This window comes from Rousettus aegyptiacus, unplaced genomic scaffold (assembly GCF_014176215.1).
Source record: "Rousettus aegyptiacus isolate mRouAeg1 unplaced genomic scaffold, mRouAeg1.p scaffold_m13_p_14, whole genome shotgun sequence".
Lineage (NCBI taxonomy): Eukaryota > Metazoa > Chordata > Mammalia > Chiroptera > Pteropodidae > Rousettus > Rousettus aegyptiacus.
This window is the reverse complement of record NW_023416289.1, coordinates 30,681,075-30,702,030: the sequence shown is the minus strand read 5'-3', so window position 1 is coordinate 30,702,030 and position 20,956 is coordinate 30,681,075. Positions and strand designations below refer to the sequence as shown.

At 41.7% G+C, this 20,956-nt stretch overlaps 1 protein-coding gene across 6 annotated transcripts in view; it reads left to right on the top strand.

Moving 5' to 3' along the window:
• Positions 1-20,956, top strand: part of ANKRD11 (ankyrin repeat domain 11) — a 190,358-nt gene that overhangs the window by 62,731 nt on the left and 106,671 nt on the right. For all 6 annotated transcript variants that reach the window (XM_016129423.2, XM_036231553.1, XM_016129420.2 and 3 more), the window contains exon 2: positions 1,425-1,509. The gene's annotated coding sequence lies outside the window, so the exon portion shown is untranslated. The remainder of the gene's footprint in view (positions 1-1,424; positions 1,510-20,956) is intronic.

Sequence of the window (20,956 nt, the reverse complement as noted above, 5' to 3'; positions counted from 1 at the left end):
AGCAGAGGGGGCGAGGAGCATGCAGCCTTTGTTACAGAGTTTTGGAAGACTGTAGCTAGTATATCGTGTGAGTTGCAGGGATTATTATGGTATAAATATGAAAACCAGCTCCCTGTACCATGTACTTCAGCCGTCCCTGGTTTACCAATATTGTTGAAACTTCTGGGTGCTCTTACCCGTTGGTATACCTGCTTCTCCCCCTAAGAGTAATCATTATTTTGAGTTTTATATTTCATAATTACTTGCTTTTCATTGACTTTTACTGTGTACATAGGAAACCAAATATACTAAGTTTCTTGTGCTTTTGAAAGACACAAATATAGTATATCCCTCAGACCTTTGAGATTTGGTTATGTTAATACATATAGTTTAATAATTAATAAAGAGATTGTTTATGTGTGGACTACCTCTGTCAGGAATGAATTAGAGGGAGGCAGTTTGTTGAATGGGCTTCTCTGCTCTGTAGGCTTTGGCACTGTGTGCTCACCATAGTATCCACCTACCCTCAGACAACATTTCTTAATCACGTTTACAAAATGTGCAGGCCCTCCTGGCTTGCCCTGATCTTCCTGCTTCTCTTGAGTTGTGTTGGGAGGAACTCAAATGCATGGTAGGATGCTAGAATTATGTTTCTGAACTGGAGTCAAATGAACATTGATCTGATTTATGGCCCTTTATCTTTGAGAATGAATCTCTGAGTAGATTGAGAGAGAGATCGAAGGGTGTAGGGTAGATATAAGGTAGTCAGGAATGTCCCATTGAGAGGCACCAGTGAGCACAAACAAAATGGAAGAGACAATGTGTGCAGTGCTCACGTCAAGGGCCTTCCAAGTAGAGTCCTTACTGAGCTGGGAGGTGGAGGCGAGACATTAGGGGACTGTGGGAGGCGGAGAGAGGTGGGCAGTCGGGGTTTTGTGAGCAAAAGAGAGTTTGGGTTTTATTCTGAGTGTGAAAGGAAGTCTGCAGAGGATGCAAAATGCATCACTTTATTAGTTTTAGTAATTGTGAGATTTCTATCAAATTACGTGTAAGGAGAAAAATCCGTGAATGACTCTTCCAGGGCCCCAGTCCTGAGGCCCTGTCTCTGGGGAGAATGATAGGTTCACCTGAGTGTTCTTTCCTTAGCCTGGCCTTTTTGGGCACTGGTTTCTAGGAACAATTTCTGAAAACAGACAAGACTTCCATTTGGATAGTGCCCTAAAACAAATAATCAGGTGTGAGTCTCTTTCTGGACTTTACTCTCCCTTTATAACTCAAAATCAGACAGACAAACATCTTAAAATTTTTTTTGCTTATCTGGAGCTAAGCAAAATGAAGAAAGGTTGTAATGGAATAAATGGCTGGTCCAAATGGAGAGGGACAAATTGTAAATAGAACTGAAGTAGAAATTATTTACCTAACCAAACTTTACTCTCTTGTTTCAGAATATACACAGCACTGCTCTGGACACACCCTTTATTGGATTTAATATACAGTCCTCATCGACATCGACTTTCAGCTATGGAATCGGTAAATATTTTATTGCATTGTCTTTCATCAATTTTTGTTTATTTTCATTGGCTTGTAAAAAGGAGTTCAATGTAATGCCTCAGTCTTTAAATTGTTTTTTTGAGCTTGATACTTTTGGCTAAGTGTTTTGAATTTTGTTGCGGATTTCACCTAGATAAGGGTGTTTCAGAGTGATGGTAGTGAGCTGTGTGGAATTCCTAGTGAGGAATTCTGCAGGAAAATTAATCAGATTGGTAGCTGGGCCTGTGAAGGAAATTTCTTCTCAACTTTGTCTTACTTGCTCCATCCCCAAGTGGTCTGGAGACCACTGGACTCTGTGCTCTCCTGCTGTGTTTGTGTTGTGCTCTCTGTGTTCTGCATTAACACTTTGCATGAAGGCTGTGTGCTCTCATCTGGTGGCTTCTGTGTCTGGGCAGTGAGGAGCTGCTGAGTAGTCTTGGTAGCTACTCCATGGTGTCACTAGAAATTTGAGGCCAGTGTGTGTGGTGTGGTTGGTGGGTAAGGAATGGGAGGGATATTTTTGCTAGGCTGCCCTGACTCTCTTCCTTCACTTGGGACTTAACTAGCAGATTTTTGGAAGACTTGAAGACTGTGGTCTCAGGTTTGACTTGAGCATCTTTTACTCCAGGGCAAAGCCCTTCCTTGGCATATACTTTATTTCCTCTGATATGTGGGCTGATAACAATTGGAAGGGAAACTCTTGGCTTATTTTGGTTTTTTATGTGTTGGCCAGGTATTAGTGTTTTAAAGCAGATAGTCCAAAATGTATTATCAATTTTGTGTTGTTGTTTCTAGTAGACATTAAGGAAATGTTTCCTGCTACTTCCTTGAATTAGGCCACTTTGAAATGTACCTTGCTGGTCTCATTGACTTAAATATTTTCTTGAAAATGGAGATAAGGTTTGATGGAAAAGAGATCTTAGATGTCTGTGACAGTAGGCCTAGAATCTACAGGATGATTAACAGTTTGAAAGAAGCCAACTCAACCAGTTAGGGGTGTTGCTGACTAGGTGGGATAATGGTGGGCTTTGTGGCACTTTGGGAATGCTTCCCAGGATGTACATGTGGACTCAGCTTGGTTGTCATAGGTAGTGAGGTAGCCATTGAGAGACTAGGTCCAGGAGAGACCCACGCCTGCAGGCTTAGCTTTGCCTTTTTTTTAGAAATTGTAATATTGGTCTTTATTTATAACAAGGAAAAACAAAATGTTGCTTAAATTAGGTGTTTTTTTTTTTAAATAATGTTTTTATTTTTAAATTACAAATTAGGTTCTTAAGTATTTGATGATTCCTGATTAAAGTTACTAGATTCTTGGGTTGGCCCAATTGGTCTGGTGGATTGAGAACAATGGAGGTGTTAAATGTTCAGAAGGTTTTCAACATTTGAAGGATTTGCTTTTTTGACCATAACACAGTAATAATTCAAGGTGTCTAATGCCATTTATCACTACAGTGTTCGGATTGAATAAACATAAAGATTCTTATTAATATGAGGTGCTGTTGTGACTGTCCAGCAGGTAGGTTTCCTCCTGGGTCAGTGGCCCCAGTGTGTGAGAACAGGGGCCAGGGGCTGTAGCATTGTGAGTGGCTGAGGTCTACCCTTTATTACATTTTCTGGCATTAAAAGGTACATTTTAAAAAATAGAATTATTTTGCATGTTCTCTAATAATTTTTCATTGTTATTCATATTATTCACTATTTAAAATTTTCATTTTGACCATGTAAGGTAGAATGTGAGCCATTTAGATCAGATTTAAATGATCTTTTCTGACAGAGATAAGCTTGTTAAAGCTCCTTTAGTGTTTACTACTTACTGTGTGGTCATCTCCCATCTGGGTATTATTTAGGGGCTCAGTTTGGGTAGATTCTGGGTTGGTCCTGCCTTGAATTATTCTAGGTATGGCTGTCTGTGGTGACTGGTGCTAGCTCTGTGACTTTGGGCCTATGTCTTCAATCCTGTGAGCCTTGGTTTTTCCCCTATGAATATGGTAATGGTGATACCCATCTTAAATTTTCTTTAGAGATTAAGTGACACTGTTTATGAATAAAAGCACTATGAAAACAGAAGCCTTAATCTGGTTAGATTTAGTTAAAAAAAAAAAAAAAGCTTTTCAATAACATAAAACTCTAGTTTCAGCTGACAGTTGGTGTAATTCTCACTTTGTTAACATCTTTCTTGGTAAAGCAGAAGGGTTAAGTCCTTTCCAGACAAGTGATGAGATTGAAATGGCTCTTGATGGCACACATTTCACCAACTTTAGTTGAGTGTGTAGATATGAGAGTCAGAGTGAGTGAGGCCCGGCTGTTGATGAGAATGGTTTTCCGGTACTGACTGACCTTTTAGGTGGCATATGAATGTTACATTCACACTTAAGGTAAATCAGGATATTTGAATTATGTTTCTTAAAACAAAATGGTTTCCGAAAGTGGCATGTTATAATAATAAAGGCAGTGTTGTTTATATGAACAGAGGCTTAGATGTAATGGTTTATATTTTTAATTGAACGTCTCTGTTTAAAATAGAAAGGTGATCACTTTTTGATTTGTTGAAATGTTGAATTTGTAAGACATGTGGAAAAATGATATGCATAGTCTCTCAGTGTTCCTGGATGCGATGCTGACCCAGTGTACTCTGAGCAGGCTGTGCTCCCTGTAGAGAATTATGCACCGCTGACACTCGACACTCCATCCCTGAGAGCTTGGGGACTGGAACTCTTGTTAGCAACAGAACCTAGTCCCTTTCTACCTGATGTTCATATGCTGGTGACAATGGGGTAGGAGGTAGAGTGGTAATGATAGGGTCCTGCCTGAGCAACAAGCTTGGAGGGGTTGGGGGCGGGGAGGGGAGCCCTGTCCTTGTTACCCCTCCCGAAAGAGAATGCTTTGCCATCTGGTATTGAAGCAGAGAGAAAAGCTCTCGCTAGGCAGATTCTTCTGCTCCCACTTGTATGGTGGCACTGATGATTCTCCCTGACCTTGCCATCACCCCAGGTACTAGTTGGCCATTAGGTGCCTTCCTGGTCAGGGCCCATGGTCTATGCAGTGGGCTGGGTTGGATTTGCAGGTCGTAAGAAACATGTATGTCCTAATGCTAATTTATTTGCATTTTTAAGAGAGGTTTTTTTTTTTCTTTTTAGGATTTAAAGATAGATAAAGCATACTTCATTTCGTTATCAAAGAAGTGTGCATAGATAGTTACGTCAATACAGTTTACTAAATTTTTGAGTATAATGAATTTTGATTGTAATTTTAGGGTTCTGGGGAATATTCTTTGGCTAGGTTTCTTTAAACCACATATAAAGTATAGAATATTAGATATAATTTAAGTTAGATTTTATTAAATATGGTTTTTTGTTAATATAAAAGTTGGCAATTGTATTCAAACACTTTTCCCCAGAAGTGCTAGTTCTCCCAGCTCAGCTCTTGCTGATTAGTAGAACTTTGGTCTTCTTATTCGAAGATATTTGAATTGGTAGGAGCTCATGTGCTAGGGAGAGAGTTTGGAAAGCAGGCTGGTCAGAGCAGAAGGGGAGTGCATCCCAACAGTAGCCGTGTAAATACTGTGAGTTCAGGTTGTCTGGCTGTTCTTTCCCTCTGGATGTTTCTAGCTGGGATGGGCTTCTGGGCTCTGTGATTCCCTACTGCATGGGGAAGGAAGGCATGTATAGATTACTTGCTCGAGACTGAGAAGGATTCGTGGGCTGTTTATAATCATTCGAGGGTTATAATATTGCTGTTATTTTCCTTTCTTTGTTAACTACAGACATTCTCGTGGAGTCAGTGTTTATTTTACTTTTTAATATCATCAAATATGAAAGCTGGCTAAAGGGATTTCCCTGTGTTTTGTATTTGAGGGGCAGAGATTTGCCTGTATCCTGGCTTGGAGTAGATGTTCCATAAGTTCTGTAAAAATTGAGCTGAACTTAACTGCTGGAACAAACCTGAGAATCACTTTCCCTTCCCATGGTGCCTTGCTGAATGTAACTCAGGGAAGGAGGGCTCTGTACAGCTTAAAAATATTTGCTACAGGAAGTTCCATGTGCAGCCCACTTGATCTTGATGGGAGGAAAAAGGCTGCAGGAGGAAAGTGTGATGGTGGGGCTGTGTCTAGGTATTGGCTGGAACAGAGTCAGGAGGCATTTTCATGATGGGCTTGCTGAGACCATTAGTCTCTTCACTCTAGGTAATTTGATTGTTAGTTGTGTTGCCTATTGGGATAAGGGATTTAGGATGTTCTTAATGTCAAAAAAAAAAAAAAAAAAAAGGGTGGTTATGGGGCTTGTAGTGTACTCTATTCTGAATGTGAAGATGCTGTGTTTGGTCCAGCCAGATCAGTCTGCACCATCTCTTAGTTGCCACTGAGGTTCCCCCCAGCTGTGTGAGGGACACTAAAGATGGAGCTGAGTCTTGGCCCGGGTAGCAAGTTTGAAAAAGAAGCAGAGCAGAACAGTGGTCCAGTCCCTGGGCCCATGATTGTACCAGCAAGTGCCAGAGGTTGGGGAGGGCAGAGTCTTTGTGGTGTGGCCCTGCACATGTTCACAGCGCTGTCTGCAGCGCTAGCATGGAGTCCTGAGCCTTGGGCCAGGTGACTGCCACCCTTCCTCTGAATCTCACTCTAAGGAAACCAAGTGTAGAGGCTGAGTGTTCGGAACATGTTGACTTTGGCAGTGGGAGCTGCCAAGCCTTGGCTTATGTCTTGACCTAGTGTGTAAGGCTCTGCTTAGAAGCACACATGCCCATGTGTACACACACATTTTCTTTCTCACTACTGACCTCTTTGTTTTCCTTCACAATCCCCCCTCCCCCGCCCCCCTTCTGTTTAAGAGTCACTGCCTTGGGCTGAAATTGAGCTCCTGTGGACTCAACTTTGCCTGATCAGGAATAGGAAAAGAGGTAAAGAAGTGAAATGAGAAGGGGTTCTTTGGAAATCAAATAAAGCTTTTGACTTTGTTGACCTTTGGTAATGGATAGTTTGTTTATTGGGAAAAAAAATCCCTGGAGATCTTGTCCACATCTGAGGAAGGTAGCAGCCACTGTCTGGATCCTGGGTATTTTTGGAGGTCAGAGGGCAGAGCGAAAGGGATGAGTCAAAGGTAGTGTTTTCTCTCTGGCACCTGGTGTCTGTGGGAGCAGATGCTCAGTTAATGGCGCTTCATCTAGGCAGGGCATCTTGTATCTGGTATGTGGGCCTAGATCATTCGTTTCCATTACCATCTTTTATTAATCTTCTCTTCAGTCCATTTTGTCCATCTCCTGGATGAGGTCAGCCTCTGTTTAAAATTTATTCTTATTCATTTTTTGTTAGTGGGAACCAGAGCTCTAAACATTTTATCCTAGTGGCTGACCAGATGCCACCTTTGGAGACAGACAACCTCATGAGAGTGTCATGTGATGCTCAGGTGACTGTACCCACACGATTGGGTTTCACAATGTGCTTATGTTAAATTCTTACCCTTAGCAGAATAACAAACAATGTTATAAAATTAGGTTGAAATTGAGAATTGAGTTGAAAGATGCCAATTTATATGTGACCTGATTTTATTAAAGAAACCCTACAACATCCTAGGGTATTTTAGCATGATAATACTACATTTTAAACTTCAATGTTAAAATTTTAAGAATTTCTATTAACATAAAAACCAGTTTTTCCTTTCTTTTGAAAAGTTTACAGTCCCCCTCCTCCCCATCATCATTACCCCTGTGTATTTTTGTACTGGCAATGGGCAGAGTGGTGGTTTAACAGAAGATCCATAGGAACACTGGCTACAGGATCTGTAGAAAGAATGGAGACAAAGTGTTTATAGATGGGTCTTTAATAGAGTTGTTCGTGCATTGGATGCTGGAGCCTGTGGAATTGGGGCTTTATTTCAGCCCAGAGACTGTTCTAACACTGCCATCTCTGAGACAGTCTTTGGGCCTTTGAGTCCTGAGGAGATACATCTGGGGTAGACAGGTTTGCCACCCAGCGTGGAGTGGCACAGCTGGAGAAACCCTGTTTCGAGCATTTTGGTGTTTAAGCTCATCTAACTTCCTTAAAATAAAACCTTACTTAAAAAAATCATTTTTCTTTGTGCTTGAGGCTCTCCTCTTTAAGTCATCTGGTATATGCCCTGCCTTGCAGACTACTTCTGGCATTCTTCACCTGGTGACTACTTTTCTTCTAGGTTTCTGCTCAGAGAATCTTTCACTTAAGTCCTCTTTTCCTCTGCAAGCCCCAAGAAAATAGTGTTTGTTACATTTTTATTATAAGATTCTAGGCCTCAAAGATGTTAAATATTAGGGTTTTCATTGTTTTATAGCTGATGAGTGGCACAGTAAGTACTTGAATCTTGGGGTCCTTCTTACAGTAACATAAGTGATGGCCATGTTAGCAGTTGACCTTATAGAAGGTGGAAGCAGGTGGGAGGGGAAGGGTGCTGGGAGTAAAACGAAGTGGTTATACTGTATGGGTTTGCTCTAGGACTGGCATTCCTGGGTACCCTCTTTTAAACTTGTACCATGATTATGCTGTAGGTACGTGTGCTCGTTTTTGGGATCTGCATGTGTATGGTGGGAAAGTTACATTTTAAGTCCCATTGCTGGTTGTACCCAGAGCTATGCTCCTGGGCAGATACAATGTGCTTAAAAATGTGCTAGGTCCAGAGCAAAGCCTGGAAACAATATAGGCATACTTGGAGATATTGTGGGTTTGGTTCTAGACCACCATGATAAAATGAATATAATAAAGCAAGTCACAAATATTTTGGTTTCCTAGTGCATATAAAAGTTTATTAAGTGTGCAATAGCATTGTCTAAAAAAACAACATATAACCCTTAATTTAAAAATACTGTATTGCTAAAAATGCTAACCATCACCTGAGCCCTCATCAAGTCATAATCTTTTTGTTGGTGGAGGATCTGCCTCCATTTGTTGGTTCCTGATTGATTAGGGTGGTGGTTGCTGAAGGTTGGGGTAGCTGTGGCAGTTTCTTAAAATAAGACACCTATGATTGACTTTCACAAATGATTTTTCCGTAGCATGCGATGCTGTTTGATAGCATTTTATCTATAGTAAAACTTCTTTCCCAGAGTCAGTCTTCTCAAACATTGCCACTGCTTTATCAACTAGGTTTATGTAATATTCTAAATCCTTTATTGTCATTTCAACAGTCTTCACTGCAATGGTATCATCAAAGATTATTGATCACGGATTATGGTGACAGATAACATAATTGAAATGCTTGAAATATTGAGAGAATTACCAAAACGTGACACAGAGACACGAAGTGAACAGATACTGATGGAAGAACAGTGCCAATAGACTTAACTCGATTCGGGGTTGCCACAAAGCCTTTAGTTTGTAAAAAATGTAGTATCTGTGAAGTGCAGTAAAACAAAGTATGCCTGGAAAAGAAACCTGGTCAGCTGCTCTTGGGTTCATGGTGAAGCCTGTTTTCTAAAGGCCTTCTACCTGCCATCCTTTTCCTTCTTTGTTGACCATGGAAACAAGCTCCTGATCCTGGCCTTTTCTGTTCAGTCAGGCTGATTACCTACACACAGTTGACCTTTTTACACTTTTTCCTTGCCTCTGTTTCTATGGCATCCTGACTTAAGTAAACTTGGAAGGCTTGCTTAGGCAGTGGTTTGTTTCATTTACATAATGGAGTCCAGGTCCTGAGGGCCTAATCTCATCCGTCCTTACTGGAGCCTGCTGCCCCAGAACCTCTGTAAAGCACCGCTGTGGTGGAAAGGAATTCTAAGGCAGAAGCTGGTGTGAGGTTTCCTAGTTGTAACTCACTCAGTGTTGGTTTGCTGAATGTGTATGCCAGTACTCTTGTAACAGTGCAGCACCTGCAGAATTCTGCCAGCCGTGGCTGCGGCCTCTTCTAGTTCCTCGTCTGTGGTCACACCTGTGCCTGTGGATCCCTGTCTGGGTTCGACTTTAGAGGGAGCAGCACTACCACTTGCATCTGTAGCTGAGGAAGGACAGCCCTGAATGGCCCACAGTTATCAGCATCCTCATTCTTGACCTAATAATTGATCAGCTTGAGCCCTTTTAAAAAATCCATTTAAATAGAAGATGGAGTTTTATTGTATAAACAAAGTTAATTTCTTTGTTCTGCATGTGTTGTCCAGTGGCCCTGACACTGGTGAGGTGGGTTCCTATGCCCTTGTGGTCGGGGCAATGGCCAGTGAAAAACGTACACTGCAGTGGTTAGCCCTCTGGGCTTCCTGAACTTCATTCTTGTTCTTTTTTTTTTTTTCCTCAAACCTCTTGTGACCACATTATCTCCTATTAGTTTTTTCCCATCAACTATCTCTGGTCCTTATGTGCTGATGTTTCTCAAGGTTCTCTTCGAAGCTATTGCCCTTAAGACTGTACCTTCTTCCGGGGCTGCTGGTTTCCGAATCCCCAACCTTTTTTCTTTATGTATTCTGCTGCTGCCTCCTGGAGGGTATCCGCCTCTTCATATAGTGCACCTGTGACCTCGGTTGGTTGGTGGTTGCGCTGGTGAGCTCCGTAGAGGCGCTTAGGCTCAGCTTCTTTAAAGAATTCTTGGTCCTTATTCTTTCATCGCAGGAGATCTCACATCTAGTGAACTCTGTTTTCTTGTTGCTATGCTGTTCTTGTTTTCTGTCCCCTCAAGACCCTAAACCAAGGGGTCATCTGTCTTCCTCATCGCAGTTCCTATTTCCATGGCTCATGGTGGCACCACCATCCCTCATGTCCTCCTCAGGACTGCAAACTTCAGGTTCTTCTCCAGGACCATCTGTAAGTCCAGGAGCACATTGGGTGTTTTATAATTGGGTCCACTTTCCTCCCAGGGGGAATGTCGGTGAGTCTGTGCTCTCTGGTGATACGAAGCCTGTGTCCCTTCCATTGCATGTAGCCTAGGGACATTTCTGTCCTTTGTTTGGAGTTTTGGTTATAAAATGTGTCTGACTCTCATGCATGCGTTCAACCCCAAGTTAAATGGGTCTCAAGGGCTTCTAGCTCACCACACTAACCTCTTGCTATGTTTTTATAATTAAGAAACAGAAAACAAAGTGTTAACTGGATTTAAGACCTTGGTGATTTTTCTGGCTGAAGTTTTTCTGGGGAACTGTTGAGATTCACTATAATGCACCGTATGTGTTGGTGGCTGCTGGGAGAACACGTGAAGAATTTGAACCCTAGGTGCTGGAGGGGTCTGCGTGAGTCCTGAGGACACTTTGGAATTTCTAGCCTGCATGTTTCCTGTGCAGAGCCATAAGTGCACATCTTGCCTTGGACAGTAGCAATTCTGTCCTCAGGAAGCAGGCCAGGAAAGTTACTTCATGAAGAGAGGCTCCTGTAAATAGCTGTTGTGCAAATATGCACTACAAAATACTATATTTTCTCTTCCCTTTATTACCTAAGTAGGGCATCTATTATAAGCTAGTGAAAATTATTTGAGAGCACAAATTTGGGTGGGGGGAAGAACTACTCTGAAACTCATTTAAGAATGACCATAGACAAACATTGAAAGAAGTTTTAATTTTCTTCCCCCTTTGTCCCAGCAGTTTCACCAGGTTAATCTGGTGGGTGGTTGTGCAGGAGAGCATGTGATAGTAGCCTTGGGCTGTGGTCTTGACTATGACCCTGGGATGGGGTACAGACAGGAGAAACTATTAGATGTTTCTTCTTGGAAGTCTAATTTCAGTTTTGTTTAAAACAACAACATGCATTAATGGTGGTCTGTGGTTATCACTCTGTTGCTTAACAGGTTCACATTACCCACTCCAGAGAAAAGAATGTCAGCCAGATGTCAACAGTGTATTTATATGGTGGCCTCTTATTGGAGAGCATTTTGAAAACCAAATCTCCATGGGGATACATGAAGTCTTGGATCCTCAGAACAGCCCTGTGAGGTCAGGAGAGGAGAGCCCAGGATTGGCCTCTGTGCTCTTAAAACCACACCTCTCTGGGGTGTATTCTCCAGTCAGGATTCAGAACAATAACTGTATGCATCCTCTTCTGGGAGGTTCCTGACCTGGGCCCAGGCTGGGACATCTTCTAGGGCAACATTTCATTCTCTTCTTCTGTTTTGCCCCCCCAGACCCTTTAAACTGATGTTACATTTTCTGAAGTATACTAGAAGAACAAAATAAAACTACGTAGCTATTAGTCCTTTAAAAGCAGAGGAAAGTTTTACATGGGAGCCATAACAGGTTTCTACATTTTTAAGTGTTTTCGGTGAAGGCAGTGTTTTCCTTGCCTTTGGCTATCTTCCCACAGTTCCATTTTCTTTAGTTATGGCGGTCCCAGAGACGTTTGCTTGGGATTCGGTGATTGGGCGGAGCTGTCTGAGGAGAATTCACTGGGCCCTGGATCCCACACTCAAGCCTCTAGAGGTTGTTGGCAGTCTCCTGCCTCAGAGGCATGTACAGCACTGTGTTTAGACTGTTGACTTCTGAGAGGACTCCTTTCCTTAAATAAACTTGTCCTCTCAGTAATTCTTGGCCCACTGCTTACTCAGTTTACTCCGAGAGCTGTCTCTTGTTTTGAGTTCTTGTTGTACCTGTGCCATGGTTTGGCTCATGCTCTGTCTGTTCTGTTATCTTACAGTTGGGCTCCTGTCTGTGCCTGGTGACACAGACATGCTCCAGACCCCTCCTGGGGAGGCTGCTGCATATCTGTATGCTTTTTAAGCCTCCATCACTACCTGATCCTGATTGAACACGTGTTAAGTCACTATCTGTATCCTAGGACTGTACAGAGCCCTTGGCCTCAGTTTACCTATGAACATTGGTTTATCTGCTTCTCTGGAATTGACTCTCCCACACTGAGCCTGGCTATTTCAAACAGCACAGACCCTCCCCCCACCCTCCCCCACCCCCACCACCCCCTCCACCCCCGCCCAGGAAGTGAGGCTGGCAACACTGCAGTCTCAGTCTTGGTTGAGACAGCTGTCTGAGTTCTTGTAGGGTCACACCAAGACCAGTTAGTCGTGAGTCCACACAGTGATTATTTCAAAGCCTCTTTGTGACTGGTCTGAGTTGGCACATGTCAGATGTTTCATGTGAGTGTTCTACATTTCAGGCCCTGAGGAGCATGAATTCTACCTGTCAGTGAGGAATTTCTTTGAAGTGTTTTACTTGAAAAGTTGAGGAACATTTCACATTGTGTAGTTTATAGTATTTCTGCGTATAATAACTCAAAGGTCCCATTTAGGATTACTTACTTTTAGGGTCGTCTGGATGACCTCTTAGGGCAGTGCCCAGTTAGAAATCCTGGAGTTGAGGCCTCAGAGCCCTCTCCAGACTTGACTTGAGGCAGGAGAAGATTCATGCAGAATATTAGTGGGGATGGTTTTGGTGCTGCATGGCTCTGTTTTATGCCTCTAGCATGTTTTCTGCACCCTCCTCCCATCACTTCAAGAAGTGTTACCTTTTCCAAAAACCTTGAGTCACACCTTTTCTCAGATCACTTCATTCCTTCTGCATCCTCTTCCCATGTAATCTCAGCTCTTGAGGCCATTTCAGTTATGCTCGTGTTTGGGGCCTTCAGAGTTTGCTGAATATATTTGTTCCAAATTGTCAATTTAAAACAAAAAACACCTTTTTGGTTATTGTTGGGTGTTTGGGTGGTTAGAGTCTGATTTGGGATTAGTAGGGGATAGAACTACTACCAAAAATGAGTTTTATCTTTTCACCTCCACAATTCTTAGTAGAGTCAGTAAAAAACATCTGCTTAACCATTTAAAGAAGCATTCAATCTCAGGTACCTTATTGTGGCTTGCTAAGGTTAAGAGTGTACGGTTAAGTAGGAATTAATATGAATAAGGTAACCTCCATTTTTTCCTACAAAGAGCTGGTTAAGAAAAAGTGTAGGTATCCAAACATAATGACCATACCCTTGCTTTCTTTTGTTCAAAGGTAGTTCTTTTCTGCAGTGAACTGTAGAAATCTTTATTCTAAGAGTTATGCTGTTCAGTGTCCTAGAAAAATTAGGTTTTCGCATTATTGAAGTATAGTGAAAAAAACTTGTGTATCAGTTTGCCATGGCTGCTATAATAAAGTCTCACACACTGGCCTGGGTGGTTGAAATAGCAGAAATTTATTTTCCCACAGACCTAGAGGCCAGAAGTACAAGACCAAGGGGTCAGCAGGGCAGGTTACTTCTGGGGCTTGTGAGAGAGAATCTCCCCAGGCCCCTGTTTCAGTTCCTGCTTGTTTGCTGACACTCTTTGATATTCCTTGGCTTGTAGAAGCATCACCCCATCTCTGCCTCTATCTTCACATGGCATTCTCTTTGTTTGCCTCTGTCTGTATCCAGATTTCCCCTTTTACCAAGTAAACCAATCATATTTGCCTTGGATCTACCCCGATGATCTTGACTACATCTGTAGTGACTCTATTGCCAAATATGGCCACATTCTGAGGTATTTGGGGGCTAGGATTCCAACATATCTTTTTTGGGGGACACAGTTCAACTAATAACAATATATAAAGAAAAGACACATAATTTCACCAAAGATAAACATCTAAATTAAAACTTTTCAATATGTTACATACTTTTAACAAAATAAGAATCACACTGTACATAAAATTTCATATTCTGCATTTTAAAAACAGCACTGATTTCCCATGACATTAATCTTCAAAACATGACTTTTAATGGCTTTGTAATCTAGAGAGAAATTTATAATGTGCCTTATAAATTTTAATTTTGGCATTTTCTGGGGGAAGGGACCTTGTCTGCTTGCACCTTCATTCCTTTTCCATCTTAGTTGGCATCTGCAAGGCATTAGCTTAGTTTGCTGGCACTTACTACATTGGGCAGAGGTCACCAGCTATACTTTGAACCTGAGGATGTCAGAGACAGTGTAAAAAGCAGGTCTGGAGGAGGTTGGAGGGTCATCATAAGGTGGGATGTCTGGGCTGATTGGGTGGGGGTGAAGCTTTTCTTGACAGGGACTATCCTAGGATGGATTGCCTTTGTTATGTAAATCAGGCAGTCTGTTCCTTGGAGCCCTCCCTGGGGACCTCTGTTCTCCCTGGGAACTGACCCAGTACTGTGAGTCTGTCCTGCTGCACATTTTGTTTTTCTGGCAGGAGAATCAACTTTTTTTTTTCCTTTAAAAAACAAACAAATAAACAAAAACAGACTTTTTTGGAGCAGTTTTAGGTTTACAGCAAAATTGAACGAAAGATGCAGAGATTTCCCATATACATCCTCCCTCTCTAAGCCTCACCATTGTCAACATCCTACATCAGGGTAGTACTGTTTTTTTTTTTTTTTTTAAACAATTGATAAACCTATATTGACACATCATCATCTTCATCCAAAGTCCATAGTTTACATTAGGGTTCACTCTTGGTATTGTACATTCTAAGAGTTTGGACAAATGTATGGTATGTGTCCATCATCGTAGTATCTTACTGAGTAGTTTCACTGTCCTAAAAACCCTACGTGCTCCACTCTTCATTTCCTCTCTCTGATTCCTGGCAGCTGCTGATCTTTTTAGTGTCTCCATAGTTTTGCCTTTTCCAAAAATGTCATATGGTTGGAATTCTACAGTATTAAGCCTTTATATACCCGTATTTAAGGTTCCTCCATATCTTTTCATGGTTTGACAGCTAATGTGTGTGTGTGTGTGTGTGTGTGTGTGTGTGTGTGTGTGCGTGCGCGCGCGCGCTGAATAATAATAGTTTATCATCTGGATATCCCATGGTTTATTCATTTACCTACAAAAGGGCATCTTGGGTCACTTTTAATTGTTTCTCTAGTCTTCTCTGATGAAGAAGTAAACAATAAACAAATCCAGCTGCTAATCTCTGAACTCAGTTCTGACCTCTCTGTGAACTGCCTCTAAGAGAGGGAGTATTCTTGCCCAAAGCTTGCTATGTTGTGCCCTTGGTTCCACGAGTCCTGGACTGTGACAGGAGAACATTGCTTAGGAATGATGCAGCCCTCTGTTCAGGGATAACCTGAAACACCTTACAAGGACACCATTCCCACAACATTTAAACACTGAAAGTTGGTAATGAGGGGGAAAGAGAAAAGAACTTCCTTCGGCTGTAGTCTAGGTTCTCTATAGGGTGCATACCCACAGTCCAGAGTCGGTGCAAGGCCCTCACTGGGATTCCTTGGGAAGTGTATGCCACTATATCCAGCCTGGGTGCCTTTGCTCACACCACTTAATTTTTCTTTCAGAGACTAGACTAGTAATTCTTTTTTGAATTAGGCTAACTTTATTGAAAGAGACGGGTCCTTCTATTCCTGTGGTCCTGGTGGCATTGGCCTCAGGCTTGGGGGATCCCTGGAGTTCTGCAACCGGAGTGCTAGACTAGTAATTCTTAACCTGGGTTTACAACACTTAGAGTGTATTGGGGTCTTTAGCTATTTCAAAGTATCATCAGATTCCCAAATACAATTTAATTTTATTCACTAACTCAAACATATAACATATGGGGCCTCATGTCTCTTACTGGTCATTTTTTGAGAGTGAGCTCTGCATACTGATGGAGCAAGCAACAAGATTGTTGCTCAGCAACACCCCCCCCCCCCCCCAATCCCTACTCCCCTGAGGTAGAATCCTCACCTGGCAAGAGTACGTGTCTAGGAGAGAAAGGCTATGTCCTGGGCTGGTAGCCAGCTTGGGATGAATTGGAACCAGTGCATTCACCCTCCCCCTCTAGGCCTTCATTTTTGTCTGTAAATTAGGAGACACCCACGTTACATGATTCTGGATCCTTTTCATCTTGATATTCAGAGAATAGTACTGGGTCTGGGTCTACAAAAGGACACTATAAAGTTTGAAATAGTATGTCTTATTCTTGCTGAGCAAAAGGGACAAAATCTCAGTTATGCCTTAGCATGAGGCAAATGGGCCTCTAGTGTATGTACCCTGTCCACACCCAGTTGGCTACCCAGACATGCTCTGCTCCTCTTCAAACATGCTTAATCTGAGGTGGCTACGTTTTTCCTGTAGAAAGGGCGCAGACAACAGAAAGGTCTACCTGGTGGGGCTAGGCCCACCTCCATGCTTCTGACATAGAACAGCACTGTGCTGGGTATCTGGAGTCACCCCAGGGAGACAATCAGAAAGTTGACACCTCTTGGGAGAAATGCTCAGATTTTGTATATGTACATCTTTTCATCAGTCGACAGTGTTTATAGGGGTAGGATTCATGGAGTGGGACACACAAATAAAAGGGTCTTGTAATGGGTAAAGGCTTGGGGGGATCTGCGATGAAAGTGAGGCCTGGACTAGCATTCTGTCCTTTTATACTTAGGGTCCTAAGCCCTGTCCTTACACTTTTTCATCTCAGGAACTCATGTTTTAAACATGAAGAGTCCAGAGAACTTTTGTTTACGTAGGTATATTTGTTGATAAAATGTTTACGTACTAATTCCATTTAAAAGTAGGAATAATAAATCCATTACATATTTCCTAAAGAACACATTTTTACTAAAAATAATGATATTTTCCAAAACAAAAAAAGGGTGACTGTTATATATTGCTTAATTAAAGCATGCAAAGAAAAATATAGTTGGAATAGAGAAGGGTATTTGAATAGATTTCTGACATAATTTTGGAATTTTTCTTTGATAGAACAGCAAAACTCGACAGGTGGTCGTGGCAGCCTGGAACCTCCACTGAGTCATGGGCTGTACTGGTCTTCCTTGCACTGTGACATGATTTTACCTGTTTTTGGTTTGCTGCGTTATTTAGATCTTCCTGATGGACTTATTTTTCTACAACAGAAAGTTAACTTTTGTTTTTGTTGCCACTGCTCTCATCAGAAGAGTCTTTAAGCCACTAGAAGCTCACCACAGTAGCGAGTTCTCCAGAAGAAGTCTTATACTTGATTGACCGTTTAAATTTTAGCACAGACAGTAAGTTAGGTCAGGTGTTTTTCTTGAACTGGTAGTCTTGTTTTGTTTTCCAGAAATGATCTGTCAAATACCCACGTCTGAAAAACTGGAGTTTGTATATCATTCTTTCATAGGAAAATGGTGTTCCCTGAAAAAAGTGCTTTTACTGGAGAGAATGGTTATATTTGGTACACAGCAGAAATGCTTCACATGTACTCATTTATCATAGGATATGAAAAAGACAAGTATGAAAGGCTTTGACTTTAATAAAATTAATATGTATTGCTTCATCATGAAGGTGGTTAAGCAAATTGAACCATCATTTGCATCACCAGTGCACATTATCACCCCATCTAAAAGGCAGTGTTATTATGAGAAAAGGTTTTGAAAGGGTTACAGGGATTTCCAAGAGTCCTTGGACAACACTTTGGAAATAGCTGAACTAGGAGAAAACGTAGCTAAACAAATCAAGTCAGCCTAAATACTTATTGATAACTACACATTTTATAGACTTAGGACAACTTGATTGTGTCTCTTCCCTCCTCCCAGTACATGTATATAGCTCATAAATTTGTGTGGATTTTTAGAGGGGACACTTGGCAGTGCTCACCCCTCCTGCAGTTCTCATGGAAATGTAAAAACTAACCCCCTTTCATTAAATCCTAAAGTGAGTCTGTGTCTCTCCTGGGTGTGTGCTCACACATCCTTATTTGTGTGCTGGCTCACTAGCCGTTTGCCCTTTTCATCTTGGTTTTTGGTTGATACCAGTAGCAAATGGACTAAGTAAGTAAGCCCCACAGTGCAGGCTGGGTTCCTAATTGATAGCCTGCTCTTAGGGGCATGGATTCTGCTCCCCGGGTAGTTTGCTGGGTGAGATCCAGCCCATTGCTCTGGCATTGAACAGTCTTTCCCTGGGGCTCATCCAGTTTACTTGCATAACTTCCTTTTAAGAAGCTGCCTCAAAACTGACCATGCATCTTCCCCCCCCGCCCCCCGTGTGTGTGTGTTTCTTTAAAGACCCTGATTCTCTTAGATTATTTCAATTATGTTGCCTCTCTTGGCTTACTCTAATCTTATTTGTAGTTTAGCCTGATCACATGATTAAAAAATTTGTCTTTGTTTTTCCAAATTTTACAGACCTTTTAAGATGATCTGGATTGCAGTGGCTTAAACTATATTATGATGTATTTGCTGGTGTGGAAAACTTTTTAAAGCTACAGAGTTCTTATATTCAATTTTTATTAGTCTTTAAAAAATAATTGCTACCTCTGAATTGGTTGCAGTGAGACCTTGAGATAGACTTTCTAATGATGCTAGAGCTGATCTGCTTTAATTGGAAATGAGGACTCTAGACATTTTTTTCAGTAACTCAGTAACCTCCTGTATTTAACTCTTTAGGCCATTTACTATGAAACTATGACATGCAATTCTATAAGGATATTTAAGGGAGCTCTTTATCATAAGATATAACTCCTGTATATGAAAATGATCTCTTTCAGGCTTTATTGAGATGGGGAGGAGAAAATACTCGTAATTCTTCTCTGTGAGGTATTTTTATATTAAGAGGAGTTTCTTCATTATTGAGAGTGATATGGCAGGCTTAGAAGACTCGAGGCTGTTTGTTTATGTTCCATTAATGTGGAAGCCTGGTTGGAACCTACAGTCTTAGAGTATGCTATGTGGTAGAGAGAACCAGGCTAGGAGCTCCTGTCATCTTGTGTGGGCCCTGTAGGAATTGCTCTCACCTCTGGATTGGACTATGTCCATAGCTCCCAAGTGCTCTCTTCGGAAGCTCACTCTACATCTGGGACATGGTGAAAGAGGCCAGAGAGGAGAATCCCTGGGAAATGCTAGAATTGCTGGATTTGCATATTCAACTGTGGGTCAGCAGAATCGACTTCATTTTTAACAGCTGGTTGTTTGCACTTTCCTTACTTGTAGCCCTCAGAATTAAGTCAATCTTTATTATCAGAATTTTCTTTGTTATTCATTTTTGGTATACATTTTTTTGATATACCTACTTATGGTAAATCAAAATGGTAATTCTCCCTGTCCAGTGTATTTCTTTCTGTTCAGTAAATGTTTAGCACCTGTTATGTGCAAGGAGCTGCATAAAACTCAGCTGGGTTTCCAGGATGAAGAGTAATGGCACCTGGAATGCTTACTGCCGGTCAGCCTTGGGCCAGCTGCTGCTGCTTTTAATCCTTAAAGATCCTCTGAGTTGGGCATTATTATTCCATTTACAGAAAGAAAATGGAAGTTTACAAAAGGAAATGTGTGTGTGTGTGCGACTCCTGCAGTTCCAGGGCATGCTTTTCCACAAGGCCATGGTGTCTGTCACCTGTGAAGACAGGTGGATGAGGCTGGCATCCTGCTCTCAAGGCACTTACAGTCTTGCAATAAGATGTCAGGCCCACAGAGAGACCTGCCAGAAGCTCCTGTGAGAGGAAGTGTACAATGGGAAGGGAGGAGACCATGTGTCTTGGGGTTGGGGTTGACAAAGGCTCCGCTGAGGTGGTAGTATTTTGGTGCGTTTTGAGTAAGAAGTAAAATTAGAACAGATGGCAGTGGAGATTAGAAAAGGAATTTTGGGTGAAGGAATTTTGGCCTAGAGCAGAGAATAGCTCAGTGTGTGTAAAGGTTTGGGGCATTGGTGAGGTTGGAACACCAGACTAAGGAGTTTCTTTTAATTAATTATTATTTTTAGGAGTTTCTTGAAAAATGGTGAGCAGAAGCAGGTATTGGAAGAGGGGTGTGCGGCAGGAAGCCCAGCAAGGCAGGTGCAAGGCCCAGTCTCCATGGCTGCTCTGGGATGGAGGGCCAAAATGGAGGCTGCACAGAATGTGTGGCAACCAAATCCTTGTGGTGTAGCGACTAGAGAGATGGTGGTTTTGCTATGGAGAGAAGAGATAGAAGAAGGGGCTGATTGGAGAAACTGTAGCTTGGACATGATGGATTTGTGGTGCCAGTGGGAGGAGTGATATCTAATATGCAGCTAAGAGGAACATCCAGTGTTTGGGAGATAATTCAGGACAGGAAGTTGGGATAGGAGTCCTGCATGGATGGGTGTGTGTGTGTGTGTGTGTGTGTGTGCGCGCACACACACACACACACATACATACATACGTACACGGACACACACAGATTTGATTTTTTTCTTTAAAAAAATTAAGAGTATCTATAAGAGCAATTTTCTACTAACACCAGTAGATATCTTTGAATAGATAACGCGTAAGTATTCTAGGTCATTTTCCTATTTTGGGAAATAAGATGCCTTGTGTTCCAATCTGTATTATTACATATTTAAGCCTCAGAATAAGTATAGCTCACACAGTCAAGTTACTTTTTTTCCCATGTAATTTTAGGGGTTTAAAATGGTCTGAAGAAGCAATAATAGTGATGTGCTTTAGACTGAAGTCTCCTCAGAAGAGCCCAGGATATCGAGTTTAATTTCCAGATATTTGTGATGAGGCTAAAGGAGCTTAAAACCTCTATTTAGTAGTCATTTTTATTCTAACTTGAAACGGGTCTTTCCTCTTTGTCAACCAGCCTACCCCATCTTCTGTAAAATTGACTTCCTTCAGTTTGGAGTATAAGGGATAGGACCAAATGAGCCAGAAAACA